At 41.9% G+C, this 13249-nt stretch overlaps 1 protein-coding gene across 16 annotated transcripts in view; it reads left to right on the top strand.

Moving 5' to 3' along the window:
- Positions 1–13249, top strand: part of ANK3 (ankyrin 3) — a 755525-nt gene that overhangs the window by 617670 nt on the left and 124606 nt on the right. The gene's annotated exons all lie outside the window — the stretch shown is intronic.

Raw genomic sequence — 13249 nt, 5'->3', positions numbered from 1 at the left:
CTGAACCAGGAAAAAAGTTTTGTGTACTAAAACTGCTATCAATTGGTCCTTTGGAATTGAAGCAGTAGAAATCTAAAGGCTTGATATCAGGTTTGAGCCTCTCAGAATGTAAACTCATATAAAAATCTGTGTGTCTGTGTATATATATATATATATATATATATATATATATATATATATATATATTTTAAGAATGAGATTCTTTCTTTGTGTGGTGGGTCAAAATCTTTGGATACATTATTTATAAAAACATTTTTAAAAGTCTAAAAAAAGAAAAATAATTGTCAGATAGGTGTAGCTTTGAGATATAATAAAGCACTGATGTTTCATCTGATAATATGAGAGAGTCGTAATTGGCTCGCTTTTGTATCAAATTCAGTGCCTAATGGAAGCAAACCACAAATTCCAAAGAACTAAAACAGCAGATCAGTATTCTATAGCCCAAGCTCTTCATTATACTCATGAGAAATAAAGCCCAAATGAATGTTGTGTGACTTTCCCAACCAGGTTAGTGGCAGAGTGGGACAAGAAGACACATCTGATAGGTGGCATTAGGTCATCTCTTTCATAACTGCAGTAACATGAGCTGTGTTCTTACATTAGAACCCAAAATTGAATTTTTTTTGAGCTTCAAAAAAATGTGTGCTTAGGAAAAGGAACAAATTGAAAATTGTCACAAAGTAATAATCATTCTTTTTTAAAGACCCAATGAAACTACAAGAGATAGTCCTCTGATCATCTTGGCAAAGGACCAAGATTCACATTCACGTAAAATAGCTATAAACATAACATAGAATGGATTTTAAGAACTCAAGGCAAGTAGTTTCAGCAAACATATCCAAGTGTTTTTAATCAGGGGAGAAAAAGTAGAATTTCATTTGGCACAATCTGAAACTCAAAAAAGTTGGAGAAATTATTTTGGGAAACACAAAGCCAGATATTGGGGGAGATGCCTTACAGCCTCTCTTCTCACCAAGTGCTTTGGACTATCCTGATCTCCTAGTCATCCTAATAAATACTTCAAACTATCATGTTTTTAGCTTTACAGATCTGGAAAGAAGCCTTGAAGATTAGTTTGCCTCCAGGTGGTCCAAGGGAGTCCTGGTTGCTATGCAGAGACTGCCCTTTACTTGAAATCTTACCATTTTATAAATACCTATAAAATCATAACATCTAACTTCTTGCCTGATATCTGCTTACAACTGACCTTTCAAACAGATGGTACATAATTACATGCTACTCTGGCATGGCAACCCACTCCAATATTCTTGCCTAGAGAATCCCATGGACAGAGGAGCCTGGCAGGCTATGGTCAATAGAGTTGCAAAGAGTCAGACACACCTAAAGTGACTTAACAAGCACGCTCAGCAATAAAGTCAAAATGAAATACCAGACGCAGAGACCTAATCTTAGTCTCTATTGTCTCCCTAGAACCTAGTACAGGGCCTGGAACAAAACAGCTCTTCAGTAGGTGTTTGCACAGCTGCAACCTAACAGAGGAGACTCAAGGAGAGGATAGTTGTATACAGGTTTCTGAGAACAGGCAAGATGAAGAAAATTCGCCTCCTGTGCTCCCTGTTCCAGTCATTATACCCTGTCTCACTGAGACAGCCCTAGGCTACATAGTGAATCAGTAAACATCTTTATAATGACCAAGAGGTACCTATAGCTCAAAGAATAGTTCATGAATTTAAAAGAATTTCCAGCCAAAGGAAAAGACTTATGGGCGGAGACAGAAGTCTCGATTCTCAAACAGAGTCAATCCTGTCTTTGGTAGCCTGTCTTTGGAATTGGAATTGTTTAGTGATCTTCATCCACACTGACCACTTACCCTACCACGTACTTGACGTGTCTATACAAGAATCTCACAGATGTCTCAGCCTGCCCTAAACATACTCTGCAAACAGTGTCTCTTCCCACCCTTCTCCAGGTCAGTAAACAGCTCTATCACCCAAGCTAAAACCTGTGGTTCTGTGCAGCCTCCCTCTCTTACGCTTATATCCAGTCCATCAGTGAATCTATCCATTCCGCTTCCAGAATACATCCCCCATCCCTCCACTTCCCACTGCCGTGACTCTAATCCACCCGCTGACGTGCCGCCCATGGAATACTGCAGAAGCCTCCTTGCAGGTCACTTCTGCACTTTCCCCAGAGACTCAGTTTTCTATACAGCATCCTCAGCAATCTTTTAAAATGTAAATTGGATCGTGTTATTCCATTCCCCAGCTTCAAACCCTCCAGACCTCATTTGTTGTTCCGTCGCTAAGTTGTGTGCAATTCCTTGTGACCCCATGGCTTCCCTTCCTTCACTGTTTCCTGGAGTTTGCTCACATTCATGTCCATTGAGTCAGTGATGCCATCCAACCATCTCATCCTCTGTCACCCCCTACTCCTCCTGCCCTCAATCTTTCCCAGCATCAGGGTCTCTTCCAGTGAGTCAGCTCTTCACATCAGGTGGCCAGAGGATTGGAGCTTCAACATCAGTCCTCCCAATGAATATTCAGGGCTGATTTCCTTTAGGATTGACTGGTTTGATCTCTGAAGCTCATAGCTAGGTTTTAAAGATTCATTCATATTGTTGTATATAATTGTAGTTCATTTGTTTTCATTTCGATATATTATTCTATATGCCTGGATCATAATTCGGTTATCGATTCTCATGTGGATGGAAGCATGGGTTGTTTCCAGTGTGGGGCTGTTGCAAACGAAGCTGCTATAAACCTTATATATGTTTCCTGGTACACATACATATAAGTACATTTCTGTAGGGTATAAACCTAGGATTTTAGTTGCCAAGTTGTAGCTTATGCAAAGACAATAGAATTCTTCACAACCAGGTAGGACTAAACTAGGATTATAAAATTAGATAGTGAGGCTATAGAAAACCAGGAAAATAATGTAAAGAGAGATATTATAACACGAGAAGGAGGCAGGAGGAGGCTGTGATGGGATAAGAATGCGGGCGGTGGCTTCTGGGGTGCTGACGTTCTATTTCTTAACCTCTATGGTATTTATTTTATAGCAGTCTGTTAAAATGTATGTTGCACGTCATATACTCCATTTGCATGGTTGCTGTATTTCAAAATAAAAGTAGCCACCTCTTCTAAATAATACACATACACCCCCAAACGAGTACAAATACAACAGTAAAATAAAAACTTCCCAAGGCTTTACGATGTACTTAGAGTAGAACTCACAGCCTTTCTGTGGTCAGTGAATCCTGTGTAAATATGGCTCATGGTTCCTCTTTTGCATTCTCTCAATCACACTTTTTGATTTCTTCCTAATACTCCTCTCAATATATTAGTCATCAGTTCCAGAAAAGCAAACTTTTTCTGGCAAGGGCCAACAATTAATATTTTCAGTTTTTCAGGCTGCATGGTCTGTGTCCTAACTGTTCAACTCTGCCATTGTAGCCCCAAAAGCTAACAGAACAAATGAGCAGGGATGTGGGCAATAAAACTCAATTTACAAAAGCAGGCAGGGGACTGGATTTTGCCCAGACTGTCATTTGCCAACTTGGGATGAATTTTATGTTCTTCCAAAGTAGGCTGTCCACGCCATGGAAGCAGAGCTGTCTGTATCGCCGTCCGAGCACTTAGGACACAGACACAGGGGTCCTCACGCGGGGGGGCTGCCACACGTTTACCTGTGTCTCTGTCCTTCCCCACCCCACCCCGTCCCCACCTAGGAGTCGACATAAATGAATACTCTCAACGACACACACAAGGTACTTACCATTTATTGAGCCCTTTCCATGTTCTAGGCATTAAGCACCATACATTTCATGTACTATGTTGTTTAAGCGTCACAGTGACCCTCTAACTTAGAGCCATTGGTATGCCCATTTTATAGATATGAAAATAAGTTCCAGCAAGGTTAAAGACCTTGGTCAAGGTCACACAAATCAGTGCAGGGGCTTATAGTGGAATCCCAGTCTCTAACCTCTAACATTCAGGTAATTTAGATAAGAGTCCTAAAACAAGCGGATAATTGTAAGTTGTAAATGAGATAATGTATAAAGGTTAGCACAAAGAGATAAGAAAGCCTTCCTCAGTGATCAATGCAAAGAAATAGAGGAAAACAACAGAATGGGAAAGACTAGAGATTTCTTCAAGAAAACCTGAGATACCAAGGGAAGTTTTCATTCAAAGATGGACACAATAAAGGACAGAAATGGTACAGACCTAACAGAAGCAGAAGATATTAAGAAAAGGTAGCAAGAATACACAGAAGAACTATACAAAAAAGATCTTCACAACCCAGATAATCACGATGGTGTGATCACTCATCTAGAGCCAGACATCCTGGAATGAGAAGTCAAGTGGGCCTTAGGAAGCATCACTACGAACAAAGCTAGTGGAGGTGATGGAATTCCAGTTGGGCTATTTCAAATCCTAAAAGATGATGCTGTGAACGTGCTGCACTCAATATGCCAGCAAATTTGGAAAACTCAGCAGTGGTCACAGGACGGGAAAAGGTGAGTTTTTATTCCAGTCCCAAAGAAAGACAATGCCAAGGAATGCTCAAACTACCACACAATTGCACTCATCTCACATGCTAGAAAAGTAATGCTCAAAATTCTCCAAGCCAGGCTTCAACAGTACGTGAACTGTGAACTTCCAAATGTTCAAGTTGCATTTAGAAAAGGCAGAGGAACCAGAGATCAAATTACCAACATCCACTGGATCATCAAAAAAGCAAAAGAGTTCCAGAAAAACATCTACTTCTGCTTTATTGCCTATACCAAAGGCTTTGACTGTGTGGAACACAACAAACTGTGGAAAATTCTGAAGGAAGTGGGAATACCAGACCACCTGACCTGCCTCTTGAGAGATCTATCTGCAGGTTAAGAAGCAACAGTTAGAACTGGACATAGAACAACAGACTGGTTCCAAATAGGAAAAGGAGTATGTCAAGGCTGTATATTGTCACCCTCCTTATTTAACTTATATACTGAGTACATCATGAGAAATGCTGGGCTGGATGAAGCACAAGCTGGAATCAAAATTGCAGGGAGAAATATCAATAACCTCAGATATGCAGATGACACCACCCTTATGGCAGAGAGCAAAGAAGAGCTAAAGAGCCCCTTGATGAAAGTGAAAGAGAAGAGTGAAAAAGTTGGCTTAAGACTCAACATTCAGAAAACTAAGATCATGGCATCTGGTCCCATCACATCATGCAAATAGGTGGAGAAACAGTGGAAACAGTGACAGACTTTGTTTTTTGGGGCTCCAAAATCACTGCAGATGGTGACTGCAGCCATGAAATTAAAAGATGCTTGGTCCTTGGAAGGAAAGTTATGACCAACCTAGACAGCATATTAAAAGTAGAGACATTACTTTGCCGACAAGATATCTAGTCAAAGCTGTGGTTTATCCAGTAGTCATGCATGGATGTGAGAGTTGAACTATAAAGAAAGCTGAGCACCAAAGAATTAATGCTTTTGAACTGTGATGTTGGAGAAGACTTTTGAGAGTCCCTTGGACTGCAAGAAGGTCCAATCAGTCCATCCTAAAGGAAATCAGTCCTGAATATTCGTTGGAAAGACTAATGCTGAAGCTGAAACTCCAGTACTTTGGCCACATGATGCGAAGAACTGACATTTGTAAAGACCCTGATGCTGGGAAAGATTGAAGGCGGGAGAAGGGAAAGACAGAGGATGAGATGGTTGGATGGCATCACTGACTCAATGGACATGAGTTTCAGTAAGCTCCAGGAGTTGATGATGGACAGGGAGGACTGGCGTGCTGCAGTCAATGGGATTGCAAAGAGTCAGATGCAACTGAACTGAACTGATAAAGGTTAACCCAGATATCTCCATGAATGTTAGTTACAAGGCACTTTATCTTACTTAATCTTCTCAAAGTAGTTGAGAGCAGTTTTGGAACTATTCTTACTCCTACTTTACATTTAGTCCTAATTCAAAGCCCTAAAATTTTATTAGCCCTCACTTGCATTAATGTTCTAAGCCTAAAAGGGTTCAAGATACTTGTTCAGGTTCACATAACCAATGAAGCTGTAATTTGAATTTAGGTTTGTTTTGTTTTGTTTTGTTTTGAATTTAGGTTTTTTTTACTTTCAGTGAGATGCTGTAAGAGAATATATGAAAGTAACAAGAAAATGCAAAAGAAGGGGAGAGGACTGGAGGCCTCAAAAGGATGAATTTTATGGAACAGACAGAATGTGAACAAGCAGAAGTTTGGGGGGTTGAGGAGAAGGGAAGGGACTGGAAAGAAGTGTTCTAAGTTCAGGGTCAAAGTATCAGAGACCTGAAGAGCTCACAGAAGACTTCAGCATGAGGCAAGGGGTTTGGGCACTGACCTGGCTGAGGATCCCAGGGCAGGGCACAGGGAGGAATGGAAAACTCTGGGCACACTGAGAGGAAGAGGAATGCCAGAGTGGCGAAGAACAGAGGGAGAAAACCAGAAGAGTGAGCTCTAGTGGATGCCGTCCATGGGAGAAACTTCCCTGGGATGGTCCAGTTAGGTGAGCACAGGCCATTTGGGAACCCCTGATGACCACAGCAGCTGCCGTGTTCATAATATGGCTACAGACCCAGAATAAGTAGTTCTCATATAGTTTGGTGTTTTTTCCCTAGAAGGTATGACAGATAAGCAGCTGGAGCAGTCTATGGCATGAAGGGGAACAGGGGTCAGTTAAGAGCTGACCGGGAATTAGCATGTTTATTGATTAAGTACAATAGGTGGTATTTTCATTCATTCAAAACAAGTTGTAATTTTGAATATGATTCCTTCCCACTCCCACTTCTTTTAGTCTCTGGTAATCTACCCGGAAAGTCTGAGCTTCTTCATGGGGAAGTGGGTCCTCACGTGACCACCTCTGCCCCCATCCCCCAAATTGGACTCCTACTACAGAGAGAACCAGAAGTGGAGGGTGACACTGGGGAAAATCAGCACGGAGAATGCTTGGCCAGGGAAAGGCAGGGTGGCGGCAGAGGGCCGGGAAGGGGTGTGGGGTTGGAGAACGGGAAGATGTTACACATGGCAAGAGGTGGTCCAAGCACCGGGGCCGGAAGCACACTGAGGCTGAGAACCGACCACAGGCTGTCTTTCCCTTCTGTGTAGACACCTTTTAGGTAGAGGTTGGAGATAGAACACAGATCAATAACTGGTGTTTGCTGCTCTGCACAGTGAAAAGCAGTTTAGGTGTAAGAGAAGGAGAGACCAGGTTCAAGCCCACAAAGTAGACGTGATGCTTATACTGCTTTATACCTGAGGGTAGTGAGCATCTTCTGGTGCTTTGCACTCCCAGTCCTTATATACAGACATAATGAGCCAAGATCAATGAGGTCTGGATGTGGGGCTGAGTCTAAACGAATTTGTAAGAAAGAATGAACAGAAGGGACTTACTGGCATGATACAGCCACCTTGAGTTTAGAATGTAATTACTCCGTAAGTAAGAACCATTTTAGTGTCTGATTTCACAGTATTACTTTGTGGCTAGTCATTGTCTGGTCTTATTTAAAAGTGGCATACTGCTGCTCCTGCTAAGTCACTTCAGTCGTGTCCAACTCTGTGCGACCCCAGAGACAGCAGCCCACCAGGCTCCCCCGTCCCTGGGATTCTCCAGGCAAGAACACATAGATTTTAGCTAATAAGTTCAGTGTAAGTAACCCCGTACTCCTCTCTGCCTGCATCCTGTCTCTATTCTTTAGTCTCCGTTTGACCCAAGTCATTGTAACATCTCATCTTCCTCAGGTGGCTGACAGTAATTTCTGGACTAGGGTTAAGGAGTATTGATAAAAATAGGAAAAAATTATAGTGTCTGCCCCAGCATTGTCTTTTTCTAGCTCTTCACAGGAAAGACACAGAATTCTTTTTCCTTTCTGGGATGGGTTTGTTTATTAACCCAACCAAGATCACAGGGGATGGTTTCCATTGCCCCATCTGGAAAGCGTCCAACACTGAGTCATGGGTCCTTACTTTGGAAACTGTATCTCACTTGGATTAAGGAATAGTAAACTGCAATACAGTTTTTCTCTCTCTCTTTTTTTTTTTTTAGTTTTTTTTTTTTTAAATTTTAAAATCTTTAATTCTTACATGCGTGGTACATCTAGCCACAAAGAACAGAATAATGTGTAAGACCAGAGAGTCACACTGACTTTATACTCGAGAAAATCAGCCTAAATAGAAAAGTCATTTGTTTTGTGCCATAACGGCGACTTGTTCTTGTCAATGCTTAAGAGATGTGCAAACTTTGCCATTAAGCCCAGTTCCTTTGTGGGCAGCAATGAAGTCAGGATCTTACCAGCACCTGGAGATAGGGAAAGAAAGAAAAAGATAGCAGGTGGCCCTCCCATGAGAGAGGTACACTAATCCCTTAAAATGACACACGCTTCTTAAGACCACCTAGGTCACCCTTCCTCATCTAACAGTGTCTCAACTTTCCCCATTGCTCTCACACCTTTTGAGAAGAAAAATGTACAGGAATCCTTGCTTAATACATGCTCTTCCTCCAAACTGCAAAATGAAAGATGAGATGCACACTGATCTGAAATCTAAGTAACTTTCACATTTATTGTGTGAGTCTCAGAATTAGACTTTTAGAACTAGAGTTTGAAGGGAACAGCTACCTACTCCAGTGTTCTGGCCTGGAGAATTCAGGCCATGGGCTATTCAGTCCATGGGGTCACAAAGAGTCAGACATGACTGAGTGATTTTCACTTCACTTTGAGTGGATCAGTTCAGTTCAGTTCAGTCACTCAGTCATGTCTAACTCTTTGTAACCCTGTGAACTGCAGCACGCTGGGCCTCCCTGTCTATCACCAACTCCTGCAGTTCACTCAAACTCATGTCCATTGAGTCAGTGATGGCATCCAACCGTCTCATCCTCTGTCGCCCCCTATCCTCCTGCCTTCAATCTTTCCCAGCATCAGGGTCTTTTCCAATGACTCAGCTCTTTGCGTCAGGTGGCCAAAGTACTGGCGTTTCAGCTTCAACATAGTCTTTCCAATGAATACTCAGGACTGATTTCCTTTAGGATGGACTGGTTATATCCTTGCTGTCAAAGGGACTCTCAAAAGTCTTCTCCAACACCACAGTTCAAAAGCATTAATTCTTTGGTGCTCAGCTTTCTTTATAGTCCAACTCTCACATCCATACATGACCATGGAAAAAACCATAGCCTTGACTATGGATGGACCTTTGTGGGCAAAGCAACATCTCTGCTTTTTAATATGCTGTCTAGTTTGGTCATAACTTTTCTCCCAAGGAGTAAGCGTCTTTTAATTTCATGGCTGCAGTCACCATCTGCTGTGATTTTGGAGCCCCAAAAATAAAGTCTGACACTGTTTCCACTGTTTCTCCACCTATTTGCCATGATGTGATGGGACCAGATGCCATGATCTTCGTTTTCTGAATGTTGAACTTTAAGCCAACTTTTTCACTCTCCTCTTTCACTTTCATCAAGAGGCTCTTAAGTTCTTCTTCACTTTCTAACATAAGGGTGGTGTCGTTTGCATATCTGAGGTTATTGATATTTCTCCCGGCAGTCTTGATTCCAGCTTGTGTTACATCCAGCCCAGTGTATCTCATGATGTACTCTGCACATGAGTTAAATAAGCACAGTGACAATATACAACCTTGACTTATTCCTTTTCCTATTTGGAACCAGTCTGTTGTTCCTTGTCCAGTTCTAACTGTTGCTTCCTGACTTGCATACAGATTTCTCAAGAGGCAAGTCAGGTGGTGTGGTATTCCCATCTCTTTCAGAATTTTCCACAGTTTGTTGTGGTCCACACAGTCAAAGGGTTTGACATAGTCAATAAAACAGAAGTAGATGTTTTTCTGGAACTCTCTTTCCTGTTCGATGATGCAATGGATGTTGGCAATTTGAGCTCTGGTTCCTCTGCCTTTTCTAGATCCACCTTGAACATTTGGAAGTTCACAGTTCATGTACTGTGTTGAAGCGTGTCTTGGAGAATTTTGAGCATTACTTTACTAGCATGTGAGATGAATGCAATTGTGCAGTAGTTTGAGAATTCTTTGGCATTGCCTTTCTTAGGGATTGGAGTAAAACTGACCTTTTCCAGTCCTGTGGCCACTGCTGAGTTTTCCAAATTTGCTGGCATATTGAGTACAGCACGTTCACAGCATCATCTTTAAGGATTTGAAATAGCCCAACTGGAATTCCATCACCTCCACTAGCTTTGTTCATAGTGATGCTTCCTAAGGCCCACTTGGCTTCTCATTCCAGGATGTCTGGCTGTAGGTGAGTGATCATACCACTGTGATTATCTGGGTCATGAAGATCTTTTTTGTATAGTTCTTCTGTGTATTCTTGCCACCTCATCTTAACATCTTCTGCTTCTGTTAGGTCCATATTGTTTCTGTCCTTTACTGAGCCCATCTTTGCATTAAATGTTTCCTTGGTATCTCTAATTTTCTTGAAGAGATCTCTAGTCTTTCCCATTCTGTTGTTTTCCTCTATTTCTTTGCACTGATCACTGAGGAAGGCTTTTTTCATCTCTCCTTGCTATTCTTTGGAACTCTGCATTCAAATGGATATATCTTTCCTTTTCTCCTTTGCTTTTTGCTTCTATTCTTTTCAGAGCTATTTGTAAGGCCTCCTCAGACAGCCATTTTGCCTTTTTGCATTTCTTTTTCATGGAGATGATCTTTCTCCCTGTCTCCTGTACAATGTCAGGAACCTCCGTCCATAGTTCATCAGGCACTCTGTCTATCAGATCTAGTCCCTTAAATCTATTTCTCACTTCCACTGTATAATCGCTAGGGATTTGATTTAGGTCACACTTGAATGGTCTAGTGGTTTCCCTACTTTCTTCAATTTCAGTCTGAATTTAGCAATAAAGAGTTCATGATCTGAGCCACAGTCAGCTCCTGGTCTTGTTTTTCCTGACTGTATAGAGCTTCTCCATCTTTGGCTGCAAAGAATATAATCAATGTGATTTCAGTGTTGACCATATGGTGATGTCCCTGTGTAGAGTCTTCTCTTGTGTTGTTGGAAGAGGGTGTTTGCTATGACCAGTGCGTTCTCTTGGGAGAACTCTATTAGTCTTTGCCCTGCTTCATTCTGTACTCCAAGGCCAAATTTGCCTGTTACTCCTGGTGTTTCTTGACTTCCTTCTTTTGCATTTCAGTCCCCTATAATGAAAAGAACATCTTGTTTGGGTGTTAGTTCTAGAAGGTCTTGTAGGTCTTCATAGAACCATTCAACTTCAGCTTCTTTAGCATTACTGGTCAGGGCATAGACTAGGATCACCATGATATTGAATGGTTTGCCTTGGATACGAACATAGATCATTCTGTCATTTTTGAGATTGCATCCAAGAACTGCATTTCGGACTCTTTTGTTGACCATGATGGCTACTCCATTTCTTCTAAGGGATTCTTGCCCACAGTAGTAGATGCGGTGGTCATCTGAGTTAAATTCACCCATGCCAGTCCATTTGAATTCGCTGATTCCTAAAATGTTGACATTCACCCTTGCCATCTCCTGTTTGACCATTTCCAATTTGCCTTGATTCATGGACCTAACATTCCAGGTTCCTATGCTATATTGCTGTTTACAGCATCGGACCTTGCTTCCATCACCAGTCACATCCACAGCTGGGTGTTGTTTCTTTGGCTGTGTCCCTTCATTCTTTGTGGAGTTACTTCTCCACTGATCTCCAGCAGCATACTGGGCACCTACCAACCTGGGGAGTTCATCTTTCAGTGTCCTATCTTTTTGCCTTTTCATACTGTTCATGGGGTTCTCAAGGCAAGAATACTGAAGTTGTTTGCAATTCCCTTCTTCAGTGGGCCACATTTTGTCAGAACTCTCCACCATGTCCCGTCCGTCTTGGGTGGCCCCACATGGCATGGCTCATAGTTTCATTGAGTTAGAGAAGGCTGTGGTCCATGTGATCAGATTGGTTAGTTTTCTGTGATTGTGGTTTTCAGTCTGTCTGCCCTCTGATGGAGAAGGACAGAGACTTACGGAAGCTTCCCAGATCAGCGTCCTCATACTACCATATTCCTCTTCCTTCGTATTCCAGCTTCTCTGCATTTTGAGAATGCAAATATTGGGAGGTTGAGGGAAAACTGTGATCAGAGTCATTTGGATCCTTCATGATGAAAACGTACTGTCTAAACATTAGTGGAGGTGGACATCCTATTATAAGGTTTTGAATGGATGAAAAGGCTTTTCTCTTTACAATTACCTGGGTATTTATGTCCCTTATTTGAACCTTCAAAAACATAAAATTGGCTGTGTCTTACCTGTCTTAATTTGTCTCTGAAGGGGTTAATAATACTGTGGAATTTCTGGAAAGACGAAAAGAAGTAACATATCCATGAAACATTTAAAGCGGTGATCAGCATAAAATAGGTGCTCGATAAATGGCAGTCCCTCTTTTTTTTTTATCAGATGGATATGACTGTCTGTATTCTTCCTGCTGTATGATTAGAATTAGGCTGGGAGCATTTAGGGCTTCAGTTTAAAACAGCAACAATGAAACAGTGTGGGTTGACACTGCATTGGCACCCAATGATGAGCTTATGTTGCTTGTCACTTGGATGACAATTGTTAGTCTATAATCAATTTCAAGGACCCTAAAAAGCTAACCCAACCAACCCATTTCCTACAACTCAGTTGGCTGTGACTTTAGTAAAGCCAGCTGCTGTCGGTCCCCAGCATTCTGTCCCGCTAGGCGTGTCCTGTGGCCTGGGATAGCCCACTTCCTGCTTCTGCCCCTCTCTTCCTACCTTTACTCACACACCCTCCATTCGGCATCTACCAGATCTACAGTCCAGTGTGCTAGCCTCTTCCTCTGTGCTCCTGTAATGCTCTGTAATGCCTTTCACACATCTTCTGTCCTGGTGGTGCAGTGAAGTTCCTGGGCTTTGCAACCTGACCTTGTGCGTTCTAATCCAGATTCCACCTCTAATTAAATGTGTGAGTTTTGAATAGTAACTCTGAATCTGTTTTTTCATCTATAAACTGGAAATAATAGTACCTGCTTCATAGGGATGAGGATTAAGTGAGACATTCACACACAGTGTGTAGGACATGCAAAGCAGTAAATCTTTGTAAACCAGCAAGAGGAGTACAGGATTTGTATCCTTGTTTTTATCTTGGCCTTATCTCCATTATTAGAGACTAAATACCTCAAAGGCAGTAGTTGGCTTTACTCCTAACATAGGCCCTTGCCCAGCGTTCCACTGTCTCACCACTCAGAGTGGGGTGCAGGTCACCTGGGGGCTTGTTATTCGTGCAGAAT

Source organism: Ovis aries, chromosome 25 (assembly GCF_016772045.2).
Source record: "Ovis aries strain OAR_USU_Benz2616 breed Rambouillet chromosome 25, ARS-UI_Ramb_v3.0, whole genome shotgun sequence".
NCBI lineage: Eukaryota > Metazoa > Chordata > Mammalia > Artiodactyla > Bovidae > Ovis > Ovis aries.
This window is presented reverse-complemented; position numbering and strand designations above follow the sequence as displayed.